Source organism: Pseudorca crassidens, chromosome 2 (assembly GCF_039906515.1).
Source record: "Pseudorca crassidens isolate mPseCra1 chromosome 2, mPseCra1.hap1, whole genome shotgun sequence".
Taxonomy (NCBI): domain Eukaryota; kingdom Metazoa; phylum Chordata; class Mammalia; order Artiodactyla; family Delphinidae; genus Pseudorca; species Pseudorca crassidens.
Genome location: NC_090297.1, coordinates 131,935,070 through 131,957,337, shown reverse-complemented (window position 1 = coordinate 131,957,337; position 22,268 = coordinate 131,935,070). Strand labels below are relative to the sequence as shown.

At 44.4% G+C, this 22,268-nt stretch overlaps 1 protein-coding gene across 4 annotated transcripts in view; it reads left to right on the top strand.

The window, feature by feature from the left end:
- The window catches only part of ASTN1 (astrotactin 1), a 329,036-nt gene that overhangs the window by 197,009 nt on the left and 109,759 nt on the right, over nt 1-22,268 (top strand). The gene's annotated exons all lie outside the window — the stretch shown is intronic.

Below are 22,268 nucleotides of genomic sequence, written 5' to 3'. Positions count from 1 at the left end.
TGATTTATGTCATAGAGTGTTCTGCCTATGTTTTCCTCTAAGAGTTTGATAGTTTCTGGCCTTATATTTAGGTCTTTAATCCATTTTGAGCTTATTTTTGTATATGGTGTTAGGGAGTGATCTAATCTCATACTTTTACATGTACCTGTCCAGTTTTCCCAGCACCACTTATTGAAGAGGCTGTCCTTTCTCCACTGTACATTCCTGCCACCTTTATCAAAGATAAGGTGTCCATATGTGCATGGGTTTATCTCTGGGCTTTCTATCCTGTTCCATTGATCTATCTTTCTGTTTTTGTGCCAGTACCATACCGTCTTGATGACTGTAGCTTTGTAGTATAGTCTGAAGTCAGGGAGCCTGATTCCTCCAGTTCCTTTTTTTGTTCTCAAGATTGCTTTGGCTATTTGGGATCTTTTGTGTTTCCATACAAATTGCAAAATTTTTTGTTCTAGTTCTGTGAAAAATGCCAGTGGTAGTTTGATAGGGATTGCATTGAATCTATAGATTGCTTTGGGTAGTAGAGTCATTTTCACAATGTTGATTCTTCCAATCCAAGAACATGGTATATCTCTCCATCTATTTGTATCATCTTTAATTTCTTTCATCAGTGTCTTATAATTTTCTGCATACAGGTCTTTTGTCTCCTTAGGTAGGTTTATTCCTAGATATTTTATTCTTTTTGTTGCAATGATAAATGGGAGTGTTTTCTTGATTTCACTTTCAGATTTTTCATCATTAGTATATAGGAATGCCAGAGATTTCTGTGCATTAATTTTGTATCCTGCCACTTTACCAAATTCATTGATTAGCTCTAGTAGTTTTCTGGTAGCATCTTTAGGATTCTCTATGTATAGGATCATGTCATCTGCAAACAGTGACAGCTTTACTTCTTCTTTTCCGATTTGGATTCCTTTTATTTCCTTCTCTTCTCTGATTGCTGTGGCTAAAACTTCCAAAACTATGTTGAATAAGAGTGGTGAGAGTGGGCAACCTTGTCTTGTTCCTGATCTTAGTGGAAATGCTTTCAGTTTTTCACCATTGAGGATGATGTTGGCTGTGGGCTTGTCATATATGGCGTTTATTATGTTGAGGAAAGTTCCCTCTATGCCTACTTTCTGCAGGGTTTTTATCATAAATGGGTGTTGAATTTTGTCGAAAGCTTTCTCTGCATCTATTGAGATGATCATATGGTTTTTCTTCTTCAATTTGTTAATATGGTTTATCACATTGATAGATTTGCGTATATTGAAGAATCCTTGCATTCCTGGAATAAACCCCACTTGATCATGGTGTATGATCCTTTTAATGTGCTGTTGGATTCTGTTTGCTAGTATTTTGTTGAGGATTTTTGCATCTATGTTCATCAGTGATATTGGCCTGTAGTTTTCTTTCTTTGTGACATCCTTGTCTGGTTTTGGTATCAAGGTGATGGTGGCCTCGTAGAAGGAGTTTGGGAGTTTTCCTCCCTCTGCTATATTTTGGAAGATCTACCACATTTTTAAAGTAGTGAATTTGTGTTCACTCTTATGAAGTGATTACAACGCCTTTCCTGTGGTTCAGCATCGTCTTTATTTCTTGTTTGTACCTAGCAACTGTTCTGTCATCTTCCTGGTTATTCTGTCTGTGGAGAGTGCAGACATTGTGAAGACAAATGGGTGGGAGATGAGTCTGGGAAAATGAAATAAGCTGGAAGCCGTGTATAAAAGAAGACAGTCCTTCTAGGGACAAAAGGGCAAGTTTGAGCATCAGCTTCAGAGGCAGTGCTGGGAACCAGATCTCCACTGCTGCCTCTGGAATTTGCCATCCAATACTCTCTGCTCACGGGCTGAGTGTATCAGGGATTCCAGGTGAGTGTTGGGTCGTCCACCTCTGCAGTGAGAACAGAAAATGCTGTCTCCTTCAGGCATGGTAGATCCTCTTTTATTCAGAAGATGACCTACATGGAAAGAAAAAAAAAATACCCCGTGTATGTGTGTGTGTGTGTGTGTGTGTGTGTGTGTGTGTTGGAGTGAGGGTGGCAATAAAATAGCTAGGTCTCAAGATAGCAGTATGGAAGTAAATTAGCCAACTAATGGAGGACAGGGGTTGAATACTGTACCCCAACAGGACAGGTGGGTGGATGAGTGGTCAGTACCTGTCCAGATAGAGGGTTTCTTGGCACATGGAACTTTGGGCAGAGGAATGAGGTGCATGGAAGAAATCAACGCTCACAAGCTGCTTCCTTGGCTTTGGGCTGGTCCCAGGGAGCTGCCTGGTATCAACAAGCAGCACAGGGCAATAAGGAAAGCAGGATCCTGCCATCCTAATGTCCTAAGGGCCTTCTCATCCTCTCCATCCAGGCCAGACTCCGTGGTAGATCAGCTACAGTTCCTTTATAACTGCCAAAGTGTATCAGGGGTGTGTGACGGTCAAGAGCAGGAACACACAGCAGAAGCAAGAGGCTGCAGTGATCTTGAGAACTGGGCATGGGGGAAATGAGGGCGGGTTGTGAGGAGAGAAGCATGAGGAAGCAGGGGCAGCAGGGCAGCCCAGGGTGGAGCAGCGCTGCAGAACAGTGGGGAAAGCGGACAGGATTCTACAGGATGATGGAGGGGGCCTCTGGGTCTTGCTTTCTGAGATGTCCTTGCCCCAGGAAAAGTCACTTTTCATGCTATCTAGGCCTTGTTTTACCCCTCAGAGGGGAAAGTGAGAGAGGGCCTGTTGTGCATGGTGAACAGGTGATTTCTCTCGGCTGGACAGGTGGTCAGAGCACCAAAGTCCCTAGACTTGAGGCAGAAGATGAGACCTTACAGAAGGTGAGGGCACAAAGGTCCTTTCTCACCAGTGCCTGAAAGCTGGACTTGAGGCCCGGGTGGAGGGGAGGGGTATGCAGCCTGTAGCAGGTCAGCTTTCCCCCATGCAGACTCCGGGGCAGGATTTGCAGGCTGGGGGAGTTCTCCTCGGGAACAGCAACTCAGAGGGAGGCAGTGAGAGAAGCGGATTGGGCAGAGGGAGAAAGTCATCTGCCTGGCAGTGACAACGGAGGCCTCGGCCCGTCCCAGGGGAACTCTGGAGCTGGGACGGCCCTTCAGAGGTGTCCCAAATTGAGGCAAGGGGATCGGGGCTTTGCCCCCTCCACACGAACCGGTCACTGGATGTGGGCTGCCCTGAAGAGGGAGGCCTACATTAGGCAAAGCAGCTTCCCAGAGAGGGTGTCCGGTGAGGTCCATCTGCAGCCACACTCGCGTGCCTAGGACATGAGTGCCTGGGTCCTGAAAGAAGCAGCATATGGGTGGCGCCCCAGAGCATCCTCAGCAGCAGTGGCATAGTGGTGGAATGTGGGTGTCCTCATCGGCATCTGCCCCAGGTGCCAAACTCACGGGGAGTGAGAGCTCTCACCTGCGCCATGTCAAGGTGGTTTTGCACAGTCAGTGGGATCAGGGTGTCCAGGCAAGTGTTAGGGGTGGGTGGAGCATGTGTGAATCCTGCTCTATGGTACCCTGGTTTGGTCAATCATAGATTTCAAGGTTTAGGTCTAGGCAGCTCAGTGACAACCTAAACAGTGTCAGATGAGAGTGACCAGAGGCTGGTCAGCCAGTTGGTAGGCTGGGTAAAGCGCCCAGAGGTGTTCAGTCTAGAGCAGGAGAAGCGAAGGGAGGACATGGTGACAGCTGCAGCAAGAAAGTTAGACTGGTGCTGTTTTGCCCCAGAAAGGCAGACCCAAGACTAACAGGTACAGATGAGAAGGAAGCAGATTTTAATTCAAATAAGAAAAATGTTGAATGCTTAACACCATCTCAAAATCCTCTGAAATCTCTGAAATTTGGGAGCCGAGGCTCACAATGGCTCAGTGGACGCATGGCAGTGGCTTTGCAGTGAGGGATGTGGTCTCAAAGTCCTGTGAGTTTATGATCTTCTCAAGCCCAGCCTTTCCCTGGAGGCTGTAATCATCTCGACAACATTTCCCAAAGGATCTGGCCTCTCGGTCTTCAGTGTGATGGTGACCTCACCACCTACCAGGCAATGATTTTCATTTCTGGATGGTTTTAATGGAGGTGAAGTCCTCCCATTTCCTTCTCCCCAGAGCAGTGTTGACCATCCCCCATCACTTAAATTGGAGGGAGAGGAAATCAAATGCCAAACACTGCAGAAGGGCACTTTCGAACACTCCTTTCTCCTTGCTGCCTGCACGGAGCAATCACTGAGCCTGGCCTTTGTTCCTGGCACCTGGACCGGCAGTGTGGAGGGAGAATAAAGGCCCCATCTTGGAGAATGCTAAAAGAGTCAAGAAATAGCAGAGCTTTCACGGTATCAATGAGTAAGGAGGACAGCCTCTGCTGTTGTCTTTCCCTATCTGGCCTCTGACTGGGCCTTTACAATCACCGGACTTCCTGAAGTCTCCACTTGCAGTGGGCTTGACAGTTTGGATTAGGTTCCAGCTGGAACATTCTACAGCAGCCCAGTCTGAGTGTGGCAGGCCCAGCAGCTGTCATTTGTAGGAGTGCATTTGAGGCTGGTGGGAGATGCAGGAGGGACAGCCATGGGGATCTGAAACCTTTTGCCTGAGGCTGCTTGACCACAATGCCCAAGGCCAAGGTCAGAGTGAATACTTTGAAGGCTTTGAGAGAGAGAGAAAGAGGCCCGTGTGTACAGCACAAGGGCACTGAGGTGCAAAAGGCAGAGAACGTGTCTTGAGCTGATGAGTGAGTTGCCTTCAGCAAACCTGGTCTGTGAGAGAAAACATCCTCAAACCCAAAATCAGAAAAAGTTTTGAGAGAGAACAGCAAAGAAAAAAAAAATCTGAATTTTAACGATGTCTGTGAACATTTTTCATAGGAAAGATAAGGGCAGTGAGTACAGAATGAGTTAATGCTGCCAAAAGGATTAAGAGGAATAAAAATGGTGTTTACAAATATACCAGGGAAAAAGAACACTTGGGAAAAATAGGTCCATAAGTAAGTAAAGGGGATCCAAATCTACTGCGAGTCTAACTAGACTGAGGAGCTGAATTGCTTTATTTCCTATCTGTCTTTTACTTGAAAAGTAACAAGAAAATTTGAGGAGTTGTCATGATTTTCAGTGGGAGGCCGTAACTATGAGCCCAGCAAGGGAGCCCAGTGAGAAAGCCAGGGCCACTGCAGGGAGTTCTTCGGACGCTTCCCATGACCCTGGACGACCCAGAGCCTCAGCCTGGCATGCGTGCTGCTTCCTGACCTGCCACCTACCAGCCCAGTTAAAGCCTCATCCCAGGCTTTAACTTCCGTGGCCCTTGTGCATCTGCCCCATTGAACCACTTACATTATCCAAGCAAACCACATTCTTAGGTGCTCTCCCCTTCCTGCACTGGAACGCCCCCTCAGTCACCATCCAACTTCATCCACTGCAGCATCACCACTGCCCTTCACCTCCCCAGTGGCCTACCTGGAAAGTCAAACCTCTTCTCTTTTCCAGTCTCCCTTTCCAAGTCCCACCTCAATCATCAACTCTGTGGCTTTCCCCTTCTTCCCCTCAGCTTTGCCTTGTACTTTTCTGAACCTCCATTACTCACTTCTCTTACATTACATAAAAATGTGCATGTATATGCTTCTCCCTCTAGACTATGAACTCCTATGTCCTGGGCCAGGTCATCTAACTCTGTGTGCCTGGGTGTCTACCTCTGTGTCAGGAAAAAAGCAGGACTGTTGTTCTCTTACCCAGGCTGCACATTAGAATCTTGTTGAGTCTATTAAAACACACCCATGGCCATGCCCCATATCAAACCCATGAAATCAGACATCTCAGGGGGTTGAACCTGGCCTCTGTATAGTTTAAAAGCTCCCAGGTGATTCTGATGCCCAGTGAGGGTTCATACCACTAGTACAAGGTTTCAAAATGTGATTCCCAGACCAGCAGCGTCAGTATCACCTGTGAACTTGTTAGAAATGTGCATTCTCCAGCCAACCCCAGACAGCCCACCCTACTGAATCGGAAACTCTGAGGCGTGGTTCAGCAGTTCGCATTTTGGCGAGCCCGCCGGGGGGTTCTGATGCACACTGAAGGTTGAGAACAACTGTTGTGCTAGGTGCAGGCTGATCGACAATCACTGAGTGGGATCATTGAAGTATTCACCCTGAGGTTTGCGTGGCCTTCGTTACTTCCCAGAGTAGGTGCAGTTGATAAAGGTTTTGGAATCTTGTTTTCTGTCTTCCTTTTATTTCTTCCTCACAGAAATCAATTAATAACCAACCCTATGTAACTTACAGGACTTTTCTGTGCATTGGCCAGCCCCCTGGAGAAGGAAATTTGCAGAGACTCTGCCTCACACTTCTTTGGGGCACTATACGTCCTTTTATACAGTGGACTCTTGAACAACGTAGGTTTGAACTGCACAAGTCCATTTATACCCCAACTTTTTTCGATAGTAGGTACCACGGTACTATACGATGCAGCTCACGGAGGAGCCACAGATACAGAGGGCCCGGAGCGGGGACAGTGTCAGCATCCCTAACACCCACGCTGTTCCAGGTTCAACTGAAACTGAATTCTGTGCACTCAGGCCACTTCCATCCTTCTGCCAACCTGACCTTCCAGTTACCTCCTAACTTCCTACTTCTCAAGACCCTTTTTATTTGGCACAGCAAAACAGAACAGATCTTCACCTTTTGGCCTCTCAGGACCTCATTCCTACCCAGCTTGAACAATTCAAAGTCAGCGTATCCCAAACTGAGCTCTTAATTTAAACTTTTTCCTCTTTTAGGTGCCCCAGCACAGTGAATGGAGCTGCCACCTCCTGGCTGCTGAAGCCAGAAATCTGGGTTTCATTCTCACTTCCTCTCTCTTCCTCATCCTCACACCCAATCACTCTGTGTGTCCTGTTAACTTCTATTTTCTTTCCTTTTCTTTTTTTTTAAATTATTTAATTATTTATTTATTTATGGCTGTGTTGGGTCTTTGTTTCTCTGCGAGGGCTTTCTCTAGTTGCGGCAAGCGGGGGCCACTCTTCATCGCGGTGCGCGGGCCTCTCACTATCGCGGTCTCTTTTGTTGCGGAGCACAGGCTCCAGACGCGCAGGGTCAGTAATTGTGGCTCACGGGCCCAGTTGCTCCGCAGCATGTGGGATCCTCCGAGACCAGGGCTCGAACCCATGTCCCCTGCATTGGCAGGCAGATTCTCAACCACTGCGCCACCAGGGAAGCCCAAATTTCTATTTTCTTAATCTCACTGAGAACTGTCCCCTCTCCTCTGACTGCTTCCTTCATTCTGGCGCTTCTCATTTCTCATGGGGATTACTCCCCGAGCCTGCTAACCACTCTTCCTGCCTCTCCTGCTTAAATTCCTTCAGCAGCGCTCTGTTACCTTTCAGGATAAAATTCCAAATTCTTCCCTATCAGGCTCTGCTCTGCCCTGACCTCTGGCCTCATCTCCAGTGCTTGTCTCCTGGCTGCTGGGCTCCAGGGGAAGAGATCCCCCTGCTGTGCTAATCTCTGTGACTGAAGGCAGGACTTTGTCTCCCTGTGGACTGCATTTCCCCACATTTTTGTCAAATCAGTTCATACTGATCCTTCAAAATTGGACCTTCTCTGCAAATCATTCTTTGGCCCCCAGGTATGGATACCTTTCCCCTGTGGATCCATAACACCCCAAATACCCCTCCATTGGGTACATTTTACTGAGAGAAGTGTGTGTGTTTCCCAGGGCTGCCATCTAAAATGCCCCAAACTGGGTGGCTCAAAGCCGCAGCAATGTATTGTCTCATAGTTCTGGAGGCCACAAGTCTGAAATCAAGGTGTTGGCAGGGTCACGCTCCCTCTGAAGATCCCTTGCTTGCCTCTTCCAGCTTCTAGTAGCCACAGATGTTCCTTGACGTGCAACTGCATCACTCCAATCTCTGCCTCTCTCTTTTACATGGTGTTCTCTCTGTGTGTCTGTGTCTTCACCGGGTCTCCTTCTTATAAAAACATCCATCTGAATGGAGTAGGGACCCACTTTACTCCAGTATGACCTCATGTTAACTAATTACATCTGCAAGGACCCGATTTCCAAATAAGGTCACATTTTGAAGAACTGAGGCTTAGGGCTTTCACATAACTTTTGTGGGGGACACAATTCCACCCATATCACCAAGTATGATAATAATCCATTGATTTATCTGGTTCTTTCATTAGGCCGTGGGTCCTTTTGGAAAAGCGCTGTGTCTTACTTGACTTCATTTCCCCAGTGATGAGTGTGGTATTTGACACCTAGTAAACGCTTAGTAATTGTTGGCTGACTGCATGAACAAGGAAACATGTATGTTAATTGTCCTTATAACAGACGTCTCAGTTTCTTCTAATTCTTCTCTACGTTAGGGGATTACCAGCAAGGCCACTCCTTGATGGCATTATATTTGAAAAGCATCCAGGCATGAAGCTTTTGAGCTCTGAAGTTCGCCACAGCCTCCCAGCTTCTCCTCGCCCCACTGCAGCCTCCCCACTGTTTGCCTCACTCTTTGACTTCATGTTTCAAAATCCATCAAATCCATTGTCTCTTTCCTTGCTCCAGCCAGCCTGGATGCCATGCAAAGCCATTTATAAGAATACATTCTTAGCCACCCCCAAATCCTTGTCCTTTTTATTTTCTGCCACTTCTCCCTGGCCCCTTCCAACCTTTATAAGAGCTTTCCATTTGCTTCTCTGCTGCTCTGGGGCTTGCTAGAGCTAGGGAAGATCCCGTAGAAACCTGCTCATGGGTATTCTTTCTGTAATTCCAACCGGGGACTCACAGCAGCATCACAATCTTCCTTCCCATCTCTTGTCATGGGCCAGAAACCTTTTCACTCTCCTCAAGTACCCAGTTCTGTCCTGGCCCCTGGCCCTCAGCCCATAACCTCAGCCCTAACTTAAGCCGTGTGACACAGACTCCCTTTCCTTCCTTCCATCTTACTTTCAGTCTCTCCTCGTCTTTACCCTCTCTCACTCCTGTCTTTGAAATGGATGTGTTCTTCTCAGTGCCAAAGCTAAATTCCCCACCTTAATTCATCATTCCAGCTCTTCTTACTTTCTAGACAGCCTTGCTCCCCAGATGACTATTTCTTGCATATACTATTATACCCAGACACCTTCTATCCCTTATTCAAATGTCAAATGATCCCTTGACCCTATTATCTCTCCCTATGGTTTTTCTCATTTACTTTCACTACCTAAATTTCATAAGGAAAATATCAACATATTTTATCTTTGCTTTTATTGTCAGTTAATTTCTTCATGAAGACTTGATGCTAGTGTTATAATTATTACCTTGAAACTTTAAACTCAGCTTGGCTATCTCTCTTTCTATTCCTCTCTTCCATACACAGACACACACCTCCCGTCCCCCCCCCCACATGCTTGCTTATTTATAATTACCAAAATCATTCATTAAAGTTTTTTTCTTGAGGGTTTACTGTGTGTTGGGTTCTGCCAAGAGTTGCAGATACCATGAGGAAACCCTCATGGGGTAAACACTTTAATGAGGAAGATACTAGAACAAACAAGAAAACAAACACGTCACAAAGTACTTACATTTTGTGAAAAGTCCAGGGAAGGAAAAGAGAGGGTTAACCAAGAGTGACTAAAGTGAGGGGAGGAGATGGGTAACTTAAAATCCGAGGTCTCTGAAGCTGTGTTTCAGTTGAAACTAAGAGATGAGAAAGCACCAACCGGATCAGGATGAGGAGTAAGGCTTTGTAGGGCTAGCATATCCTCGTTGGTCCTGGGGAAGCAAAAAGCCCTGGCCCCCTGTAGGAGCTGTCAGGCTCATGACTCTGGCCCAGCAAGCAGGGAGAGAGGCTGTGCATGACGTTGGGGAGGTAGGCAGGGATCAGGTCACGCAGGGGAGCTTTGAGGGCAGGACAGGAATTTAAAGGATGAGAATGACAGGATCAGATTTGTATCTAAAGATCGCCTCACCCAGGGCTTAACCCGCCCCTTCTCAGACAGGCTCTCCTTGACCATAAACACCCAAGGACCACACTCCTTTCTTCGGAGCACTCACATCACTAATGATTGTATATTCATTAGTACGAACGCATGACGCAGATTCTCACCATCTTCGCTTTTGTTCACCTCTGTATCCCCAGAACACAGAACTTGACCGTCCCGGCTGCTGAGTACATATGTGCTGAATAAATGGATGAATGAGTGAATGAATGCGTGATCGTACTTCATCTATCTTCTGTGTCATTTTTAGCAATGTAACCTCTCTGAGCTTCAGTGATCTTATCTGTGAAATAGAGGTAAACGGGAATAGTAAATGATTGATCAGTCGTCCCGTTATTACTATCTCTCCTCCTCCCATGGCCTCTGTTTTCACTCCCATTCTCCCTGTGTACTTCCCTCTTTTTAAAATACCAGCCCTGCTTGTCTAGCTACCTACTCCACATCTCGCCAGATGCTCACAGTTAAAACTCAGCCTTTTGCATCCTACCTCCTCATCTCTGCCTTGGAGTTCAGATGTGTCCTCATCTCATTAACCCTTCCAGCCAGTGCAGCTCAGCGACTCTCCTTTGTCCTCTGCAGCACCAGGGAGGATGATGCTCACTGAGGTCGTGGCAAGGGCTTTGGCGTCTGAGAGTGCTAGGCTGGGGCTTGGACTCTGCCAAGTGTTAGTTAACTTTCCTAAGCCTCACTCTCCCCATCTATCAAATGGGAATACTGTAATGCCTACGCCTCAGGGTTTTTATGAGAACTAAGTAAAATAATACATGTAAAACACTTGACTCATTGACTACTAGTAAATGTACAATAAATAATGGTTCTTACTTGCTTTATCATAAAAACTGACAAACCAAATGCCACAAATTGTTTACTTATCATTCTTATGCCATTAGGCCATGGTCCCAGACAGGGACCTGCCTTTCATCCCTGTATCCCAGCACTCTCCATTGCATCTGGCTCATCAGAGGTGCAGAATAACTGCTTGCAGAATGACTCACTACGTTAATGAAGTCCTTGATGGCAGAGAATGTGTATTAATCATTTCTGTTTCCCTTGACAGTGTTTAGCAGTGCAATAATATTTTTCAAGTAAATAAATAAATGAATGAGGGATTGAGTTAATAGTGAACTTGCTAAATAACATGTTGAATGGAAACAACTTAGTAGATAGGAAAGGACTTTGGGGGAAGGGTAAAAGCACTCATACTAAATACAAGTCCTTGGTGGATATTGTGATTCTCTCCTGGTTCCCTGGTCTATTTACATTGTCAATTTCCCCTCACATAAAATCATAGAAATGGAGGAAGCTGTCTCTTCTCCTGCACATCTTCTGCCTCTCATCTGTCACTCTCCTCTTGTGTTAATGCTGTTCACTCTCCTACCTTCTCGCCGGAATTGAGGGGGTGCGTCTGTGGGGGAGGAGGGAGTCCCAGGTTTGCACCCTCCTTTTACGGGGAGGACACACTCAGCAGTGAATAGGTGTTGAGCTGTTTTTCTTGTGCAGGGATGGATTTGCACAGATCCATCACTAAGCTCGCGTCCTGTTCATTTGTGAGCAAAGATGGGTGTCCAGGGATACCTGGTACAGGCTTTGCCCATGGACAGGAGTAAGTGAGACTAACAAGCTTTCAGGAGGATTGAACTTGAGACCCTGGCTGCATTAGCCCTGGGTGAAAATCAACTGAGCCTTTAGATGCAGAGTCCAGAGAAAAATGGGGGATGGAAACTTACATTTAGAAAGTAACAACTGTGTGTCAGTCATTGTCCTGGAACTGTATTTATTCATTCATTTATTCTTCTGTCGTCCTGTAAGTAACAGGCAGTTATTATTATCACCATTTCACAGGAAAAGAGGGAAAGACTTGGAAAGGTTAAATATCTGGTCAGTTTCACACAGCTGGCAAGGAACTCAAATCCAGACCTTGGACTCAAAGGGAGATGTGACTCCGGAGCCCACCCACAAAATCTGAGCCACAGTGAGGCTTTTCTGGGGTGATTTACATGAACTACTAAAGGCACAGAGGTGTCTGCAAGGGACCCTGCTGTCAGTGGCTGTTCTGCGGAACTGCTTTCAGTGTCCACAGCAGCTGCCACGGGGTTAAGAGAGGTGGCAGAGAGTAACTGTGAGTCCTACCAGCCATCTGCCCACCCCTCCCCCAGCCCCCAAAGGACATGTTGCAGTAGCTATGGCAGTGTGTGTGTGTTTGTGAATGAGTGTGTGTGCGTGTGTGTGGCATGTACATAGACACTCGTTTGTATATATGTATGTATGTGTGGGGGTACATCTGTACCTGTGGATGCATTTATAAACATGAAAATCTCAATTCTGTATAATACTGTTTTAATGAAAATGATCCACTAAAATCAAAATGACTGACAATAAAAAAAAACAAATGCACATCTTACATAATTGTAATGAAATCTGGGATATCTTAATTCATCAATAAAGGGGACAGAAGGGAACTCAGTATGCTTCATCCCTCATTATTATTCAGAAATTTTAAAACTGGGTTCCAGTGAATCCTTAGGCTAGATTGTAATTTCCATTTTTATGGCAATCATATTGTATAGAAGACCGAACTCATCCGTAAAGATTGCCTGAGGGTGTGAGTAGACATATGTTAGGTCGGCAATTCTCAGCATATTGTGAGCTTTAGAAGCAGCTGCCTAACTTAAAGAATACTGATGCTTGGCCGCACCCTAGATAGGTGGATGAGAGCAACTAAAGTTTGAGAACTATTGTGCCCATGTGTGGTGTGAATCTAATGTACCCCAGCCTTTGAGAACCATTCTGCTATAGCACTTATGAGAGATGCAGGGATAAAGTAGATTCAGTAGCTATGTCAGTGCAAGGACATTTAAAGAGGAAGACAGATAAGCAGGTGACTTTAATACAAGGTGTAGGGAGGCAAGGTGTAGGGCACAGTGCGGGCTCTGTGATCCATGATCACACTCACCAGTGCCCTTGCTGGCTGAGTGACCTTAGACAACTGACTTAACCATGCTGAACCTCTGTTTACCTTTGCAACCTGAGGGTAATAACTGTACAGCTGTGTGGCTCTCCAGGTGGTAGTGAAAGGGTGTGCCAATGTGTGTGTGGCACTGAGCATGTGACTGCCTGGAACATGGTCAGTGGTCAGTGAGTGGCAGCTACTCTTTCCAGCTTTTTCCGACCCACCCAAGATTTCTTCCTTCTGCTTTATATAATCCTTGATCCCAGAATATACAGGGAAACTGCAAGTTCCTGGGCCAGCTTTCCCATCTGAGGACAGATGGACTGTGCCTTCTAGGATGCCCCTTGAGTCTACTGAAGCAGGCGCTTATCCTTTCTGCCCATAAGACAGGTGACAGGGATCAAGGTAGCAGTGGGTCCTGCCTAACTGGGGTCCATGCCTATGCTTCCTCACTGCTCTCATTCTATGACATGCTTCGTGTTGACAAAAAGGTTAAGTGTGGATTCTGTATTTGTATGTACACGTGTATATGTAAGTGTATTAGCATTCTACAGAGAAACAAAACCAATAGGATGTAGAATATGAAGAAAGATGTATTTTAAGGAACTGGCTCATGCAATTATGGAAGCTGACAAGTCCCCAAATCTGCAGTCAGCAATCAGGAGACCCAGGAGACCCAGCTGTGTAGTTGGGTATGAGTCCAGAGGCCTGAGACCCAGGAGAATTGATGATGTAGCTCCAGTTTGAAGGCCGGCAGGGTCAAGACCCAAGAAAAGTCAGTGTTTACATTTGAGTCCAAAGGCAGAAAAAGTGGATGTCTCAGGTGGAAGACCATCAGGTATGAAGAATTCTCTCTTACTCAGGGGAGGGTGAGCCTTCTTATGCTATTCAGGTCTTCAACTGATTGAATGTGACCCACCCACATTAGGGAGGGCAATCTGCTTTACTCAATCTACCAATTTAAATCTTAATCTCATTCAAACGCCCTCACAGACATACCCAGAATAATGTTTGACCAAATATCTAGACTGACCCTGTGGCCCAGTCAAGTTGACACATAAAATTAACCATCATAATGTGTGTATTTGTCTTCATTGCCACTTTTTGGGGCCAAGGTTGTATCCCTGAATTCCAAACTTGTGGGGGGAAAGTTATAACATTTGTTTATTACTGTCATTTTCAAGATCATTTTATATACTTCTAAAATTTCTTTGAGCAAAACCCTTTTCAAGATTTAGAACCAGCATTCCAGATAATATGTGTGTAATAACAACCAAATTTATTCAGGACTTACTATATCCAAGGTTATTAGTTTTTGCAGATATTAGATCATTTAATCCTGTGTAGTTGATAAGATGGGTACTATTATTATCCCATTTTATAGGTGAGAAAACTGAGCCACAGAGAGACAGGGACTGTGTTAGTTTTTCAGTGTTCTATCATTAAATGAGATAACATGTTAAGCACACACACAAGCACGCATACACAAAACATAGAGCAAAACTGCAAAAATAAAGTTGATTAAAAAAATGAAAAATCAAAGATTATGAAGTATCTAAAATTTATTTATACACACTTTGTTCAACAGTGTAAAGTTTGTGTGGAGTATGCTGTAGCTCATGATTCCCATTCTGCATATGGAGAAACAGAGGCTCTCGGGCAGTCTTACTTGCTTGAGGTCATAATAGCAGAAGGGGATTTGAACTTGTAACTTCCATCTAGTGCTCCTCTCCTTATATCCCATTGCCTGTAGTTGTCAAAGTGTGAGTTAGAATGGACGTATTCCAGACAGGAGCACAAACTGTTCCGGCCTAATTACTGGAAGGAGGGCCAAGTAGTGGGCACAGGAGCAGGTAGGAGGATGGATGTTGTGAGGACAGCATTTAATCTGACTGCCTCTGTTTTCTCAATTACGTAGGAAGCAGATCATTAACTGAGGGCAAGGATGGGGGAGGAGGTGTTGGAGGTGTGAGGAGAAAGAAGAAGCTATGAGATAATGATCTTGAGAGTGGGAAAGACAACAGACGAGGAAAACGTAGTCTGACCGGTAGGCAGTATGCAGAGCCCACTTGAGGTCACTGGTGGCGGATTTAAAGGGAGACCAATCGGTGTGGTTGCCAGTGGCATTCATGTGTGCAAACACAGAAATGGAGCCACGGGGTCATCGAGTTTAACCAGTGTCAGAGTGTTTCAGACAAGTACAATGAAGCAATGAAGGGCAAGAGAGTTGAGGTTACATGAAAGGGTGATTACAATAATGGATCACAGAATTTAATTTGAGTGAAGAGGGAAGCGGGTGCGTGAGGTGGGTGAGGGTCGATGAAACGGTGGTTGGATGAATGGATTTTAAGGCTCAGGTGGATAGAAAATATTCTGTGGCTTTAGGAGGAATGAACTGGAAGGGTAGGAGGTGACGGTCAGATATTGGGATTCTTGAAACTGTGACCAAGGAAGGGTTGCAGATATTGGTAATCTAGTCTATGAGCATGGGAGTGAGGGTGGGGACAGGATCATCTGAGGAGAAAAGTCAAGGAAATGAGTGGTTTGAGAATTGAAAGGATCATCTTAGTGGCTACTGAAGTCACCAAAAATTATGAAGTGAGCCAGGCTCTGAACTGTGGAGGGTAGATGGGGGCGGGGTGGTGTTGGCATGACTGGAGCAAAAGGAGGAAATGGATAGGATGGTCTGATGGCAGGAATTAATGACCTTAACCAAGGACATGGGGTTAGTAAGTGGCAGAGCCAGGTTTTAAACCTACTGAGTCTGGCTCCATAGTCACATTCTGGCTGCTTTGCTAGTTACTGACAAATATGTTACTTTTCTGCATAAAAACTTCTAAATGAATTTGTTTACCTATTAATAGACAGTAAATAATGAATAAAATCACAGCAATATTTAACTTTTCTTTACATGAGATTTACACGCTTAAAGATAACACACATTTGTAAAATACAGCCTGTCATCACGATTTAGTTTTAAAATGTGAAGTTATAAATGCGTTTCTATTTACCAAATGGGAATGTTAATTATAATGGACAATAGTAATATTTGCTGAGTTTGTTCTGTGTGGCAGGCACTGTGTAAAGTATATACCTGCTTGCTTAACTCTAGGTACTATTTTAACCACATTTTATAGATGAAGACACTGAAAGAAATTGAGGGACTTACCAGGCAATGGACTGCCTCACCCAGGACTCAAATCCAGATCTGTCCAACCCTCAACCTCATTTGCAGTGTGGTCTGGTTCTTTCCTGAGTACCTGCTATGTGATGGTTCTATGCTGGACAGCGAGGATATGGCAAAGATGATGACAGAGTCCTTTATATATGATGAAGGGAATATATTAACTAAATATACAGCATATTAGTTATAGATTCTATAAAGGAAAGTGCAGGGTGCGTTATATAACAAGGGAACGTAACCTAGTCTGGAGGGGAAGGTCTATTTTGGGAAGTAATTTTTAGTCCAGAATTAACGAACAGTATAAATTAAATAAGTAAATGAGAGGGAAAAAATCCAGGTAAAGAAACAACATCTGCCAAGGCCTTCGGGCCCTAAAGTGTCCTATGGAAACTGTGGACATCATTATTCTTATCATTTAACTTCTGAGAAAGCCACAGGTTTACCAGACAATCTAGGAATCAACCATTCCAGGACTTATTCCTCCCAGAACTGGTGCTGATTGTGAAGACAGTAGCACATAATAATCTCCTCATTTTATCATTAGGGTAAATTGAGGTGTGGAGTGTTTCAGCCAACTGTATAGCTGGAAAAGTCATTTTTACCAGTTTTCCTTTTATCTTTTCTCCTGTATATCTCTCAAACTACCTTTTTTCAGAAGCTTTTTAAAAATGAGACTCTATTCTCTCTTTGTGTCACCGCCCTCTCCTTGCAAATGCATTTACCTAGTTAAGAAAAGAACATTTGCTCAAAAGCTCTCACATTGCACATGGATATGGCATCCTGTACCCGGACCCCAAAGTATTGTGACTAGCTGGGGGGGAACTTGGGAACCATGCTTCCACCAGAAACTTAGCCTAATGTGGCCAGAAGCAAGCTTAAAAGGATGTGCTTTCATTTAACTATGGACAAATTATTTTCATTTGTAAAATGATCTCTTTAGCGATGGGTGGAAGAATATATGAGTTCAGAAGAAGCTCCTAGTTTTCGAAAGCCCATCATGAAATGCCTTTTTCATCATTGCCTCCAGCTGAAACATTCTCTCCCTACACTGAACTGTGTCTGCACATACATACATAGGTACATGTATTCTCTCTCACACTCTCTATCCCCCCACCTATTTTATATCTATCTGTCTATCTGTCTATCATCTATCTATCTATCTGTCATCTGTCTATCATCTGTATCTCTTCCTTCTCAACTCACTCCCAGGTGATAAGTCTTATGTCCCCCACAAGGAAGCCCATCACCAGACAATGCTGACCAGAAACTTCCGAGTTCCCTTTCCAAGTGCCACTGTTAGGTGGAAAGCTGGGACTAGCATTTAATCAAAACGCAGATTTTAAAATACTCTCGTCCAGAGCAGAAGTGGTGCCTTTCTGCCCTGGGAGCGCCGGTGTGAAGGGATCATTCCATCAGGCTGGCTGTGCAGGAGTCCACTCACTCAGTTGGGTCTAGGTTACACAGTGGAAGGAATGCCCAAGCAACCAGTCAAATCAATTCAAGTCAAGGCCACAACCAACTTCTGGCCTAACCCAACAACTAAAGGAAACAACACTGTGACCGCTGATGTGTCTTGAGAAAGAGGAGCGAGAATTGAGGAGAGAAACTGAAAGCTTAGAAATTGCCGGTGCTTAAGGAAGACTCTGCATAAACTGAGGGTATTGTGTGAGACGGGCAGAAAAGAAAAGGCAAATAAGAGATTACTAATAGCTCTGAACATACACAACTTGCAGGTGTGTCCTGCCGGCTGCTGTGTTTCCGTTACACGGGGGCTCCTCTGTGGCACAGATTATGTCCCTGCTCGAGGCAATGGATCCCAGATGGTTCCGGTGCTGGCCCGTGAGGCCCCTGAATCTAGGCCATCTGCTGCCCACACAGGAGGAAGATCTTCAGGGTGTTGATTTGTCAGACTGAAGATATTAACAAACAAACAAGCTCTATTCTGACTTCCTGTGCTGCTAATTTTCCTAAACCAACATGTGACTGGGTTGCCCGAGGAGGACAGAGAATATTCAAGACCATGTTACCTAAGTTGGAGTCAAAAGACTGACGTTTCCTTCCAACTGCGGTGTGCAGTCTCCTGCCCAGCATGTGGCCTGACACTATCCTCCTTGGGCTCCTCGATGGGTGGTCTTTCCACAAAACTAACATTGGCACAGTCTGCTCGGTAATGCCACCCCCTCCTGATGGAGGCCACGCTCTTGCCACCACAAGCAGATGGAAACTGAGGTGGAAATGATTGTTTCGTTTGACATTCACCCTCCTCCCCACTCTAGTCCTGAAAACCAAGTGGGAGTTCCAGCTACTTAGATGCCTCTACTTCCCCGGTCCCAGAGACTGGTCCAGGTTCCTCATCTGATCTAAGATAGATCAAGCAGTTCTTCCACGGATTAGTTTTTCCTAATGAGGAGGGGTAGTGCCTCTCTGTGGTCTGAGCCTGTAAAGACATCGGCTGGAGCCTGTGGGAGGCCAAGTCTCCACCATGTGCATAAGACATTTTCAAAAAATGGTCCTGTAGAGTGAGACATAGAGCCAAGAGAGGAGAGGGACAATTATAAGGGCATCTAGACCCTGTTGCCAGGCATCCCCAAGGCAGCTTCCATCTGAGCCTGGATATAGGTCTATATCCTCAATAATGGGCCTCTTTTTGGTGAGGCCAGTTCAATTTTTTTAGTTGGACTCACACCCAGAAAGCCCTAATGCAGAGGCGTCTTCCTCTTTCAGTTGGTCTCAGCTCCAAGTATTTTCAGCACTTTCAGGTCCAGCTCTTCATCACTTTGCCCCTGCCTTTTCCTAGGTGGCCCCCTGTGGCCTCTCCACTCACCTGCATCAAGCTCCCCTCTGCTACGCTGCCACGCGCCGCCAACACCCGGCCCTCCCGGTGCCCAGGGTGAGTGATCTGCCGCTGCCACGACCACTTAGCTTATCTCCAACAAGACCATTCCTCCTCCCTTTTACTCATCCTCTGCTATTTGTCTGGCATATGTATGTTTCTTCAGAAAGACCGTAGATTCCTTCGACAGCAAGAATCTCTTTATCCCGGCTCCTGTTGCCTAGTATCACAGTTCACACACAATAGGCCCTCCATAAATATTTGCTAAATAAATCAAATAAGAATCCCCATCTTCCTGACACATCATCCCTGACTGGTGGGAAGGAAATAAGTCAATTCTTTTTTCCTCCTTTGCTGAAGCAGTTCGAAGACTCTCCACCTTCCCTCGCCATTTCACAATGTGCTCTTCCCCTCTCTCTGCATTTCATGTCAGTCCTGCAGCGTCCCTGTCCTGTGAAGTGGGCCCCGGTGGGAGGTGCGAGTCTTCCCGCACTCATTGTTATCTCCTCTCCAGCTGCCACAGATACATTTACGATGGGAGTTAAAGCCTGGTGTTGCATTGTGTTTGCACCTTAGGGGAAGACACCTCTTCCTCATTAGAAATTTGGGAATCTCCTTTTTATAGTATTTATATTGGATTCAGGCAAGTAGTACATTTAACTTATTTAACAAATGCTTACATGGCACTTACTGAATGTCAGGCACTGTTCTGAACACTTTAACCATAGTAACTAGTTCCTTCTTATAACAACCTTGCCAGGTAGATAAAATTATTACCCTCAGCCTCATTTCACAGATGAGGAAATGGGGACACAGAATGATTAAGGGACTTGCCCAAGGTCCCACAGCAATTGCTAGCTAAGCTGGAATTCGAATAGTCAGGCTGGCTCCAGAACCCACGTCCTACCCACTGGGTCCTGCTGCCTGTCAGTGATCAGGGCAGAGTCCAGACCACACATCTGAGCTGCCTTTCTTAACACTCAGGCCTCTCGAGAGCAGGGAGTCTCTTTGACGTGACTACCTAGCAACACGTCAACGTGTGCTTGCTTAATCAATGTTTCTGGGCTTATCGATTCACTACCTATGGCCTGAATACAGGTTTATTTATGTTATTCTATGCAGTTAATTGTTCACATTGTAATCAACGCTTGTCCTAAAATTTGGTTCCTCAAGATATATTTTCAAACAACCGAGGAACCACACCAAGAATTACTTCTAATTACACATTGCACCCATTTTGAGTACTAGAGATGACTTGAAGGCAAAACGTGTGTTATTTAAAATTATTAAACTGATAGTAAATAAAATGTCATTTTGCCCAAAAGAAAGATTAAGTTGCAGCTCCCTTTTCTTTTTTTATTGCCCTCTCTAGGTGTCTAGGATCAGACAAGATATTTTTTTCTCCTGATTTTTAGTCTTTTTCTTGAATTAGTACATATTTTTTAGCTGCTCACAAGCCACCACTCACTGTTCAGCAAAAAAAAATCAGATTCAAACCCCAGAACAGAACAAACATGAAAAACACACGGGCTATTTATTTGATGTAGGGGTGATTCATAGTACAGTGTTTGGGTACTGTTTGGAGCCAATGCTAGTTGCCTCAGGGTATTTCTAAATTGAATTCCAGGAATAAAGTGTTTATAAATAGTGAGCATAGAAAAGAAATGTATTCATCCCAGCCACTCCCTTAAGGAGTCCCAATGGCCTCCCCTTGGAACTACCAACTCGTTCAAGTAGTTAATTGGTTAGCTGGTTGGGTTAAGTTGGTGGTTCTCAACCCTATCAGACCCAACACCCTATTTTATGACAAATAAACTTAACCTTTTTTATAATCCTTAAATGAAATTCATATATAATAAAATCTAAATACACACAAGTAAATATATATATATATCTTAATATTAATTAAGAGAAATGCTAAGATATAGTTTATAATGATATAACTATCTTAATGTATAAATTTTCTGCAATATTACAGTGGAAGAGATAATAAAGTTGACAGACATTTGCGTCTAATGTAGATTCACCAAAATATAATATGTAAAGTAATATGCAATACACGATATATGTAAGAGCAATTAGACTGAAACAGACATGCTGTATTGGTGATTCAAAGACCATGAGCAGCATTGTAGACAATGATGTGATTTTCCAAACTTATGAACAAATCTTGGTAAAATTCCTAAATAATAGTGTATAATCTTCTCTTAATTTACATGGTAGTTATGCACCTAGACAATTCATCTTGTATTAAAACAGTACAAGCTGCTTTGTTGCTTGTGTGTAAATGGAGTTAGCATCTAGGCTCAGATAATTATAAGCAGGTCTTTTCTACATAAATGTGCAGCAAGACATTCAGAAGTTTGCGGGACACGGGGGAATTTTTTTGTTGTGCAGGGCTATTCTGAGCACTGCTGTATTCTTGCCTTCCAGACCTGCCTTCTAAGTGCCAGTAATGTCCTGCAATCATTGTGTCATTCAAGGGCAGCTGCCCTAAATTTCCCCAAATACTCTCTATTGGTGACACCACCCTCATTGACAACCACTGGGTCAATTCCTAGTATTAGATTTAGTCCCAAATAATTATGTCAATTTATTCTCCTGACTTTTTGTAGTCCTTGAAAACCAAAGGCATGTCTACAGTAAAATCCTCAGTAATTAGGTTATTGGGTTGGTGTGATTGGGTTATACTGGAGACTGTATGTTCCATGAGAGCAAGGGCCCAGTTCACCCCATGTGCACAATATCTAGTACCTGCACAAGGCCGGGCTTTATATGTCTTGCTTGAAGGAGTAAATAATTTTGAGGTTGGCCATCTGGGTTAGTGAAGAGATATATACTATTGAAAAGGAATAGATTTGTTACTTTCAAGTACATGTGACGTCCAGATGCTCACTAGAGAGACCCGTATTTAAGTCTTATTCAAAAATACCATTTCAGTTGTTTCTGATTGAATGAGTGACATTATAATGATTGAAACCATCTGGAAGCTGTCAAAGACCCAGAACCTTCATGTCATTTTGAGGGAAAGGGGGCATGTTGAGGACCCCACATGAACTGTGATGTTCGCCTAAAAGGTTTGCTTCATCTTCACAGTGGTCTGTGAAGCAGCTATTAGCAAATCTATTTTTATAAGTGATGAAATTAGACTCAACAAGGCAAATAATCTGCCCAAAGGTAGACAGTTGGCTCAACAGCAGAACAGAGTTGGAACTCAGAACTGTCTGATTCCAGAGGCTTCATCTTTCCAAGAAATCATACTGCTTCTCTTTCTTCAGTGAAGCAAAGCTAAGTGTCTGTTAAATCTATTGGGTTGGCCAAAAAGTTCGTTTGGGTTTCTCCATAACATCTTACGGACATTATTATAATTTTACTCTGTACAGAGTT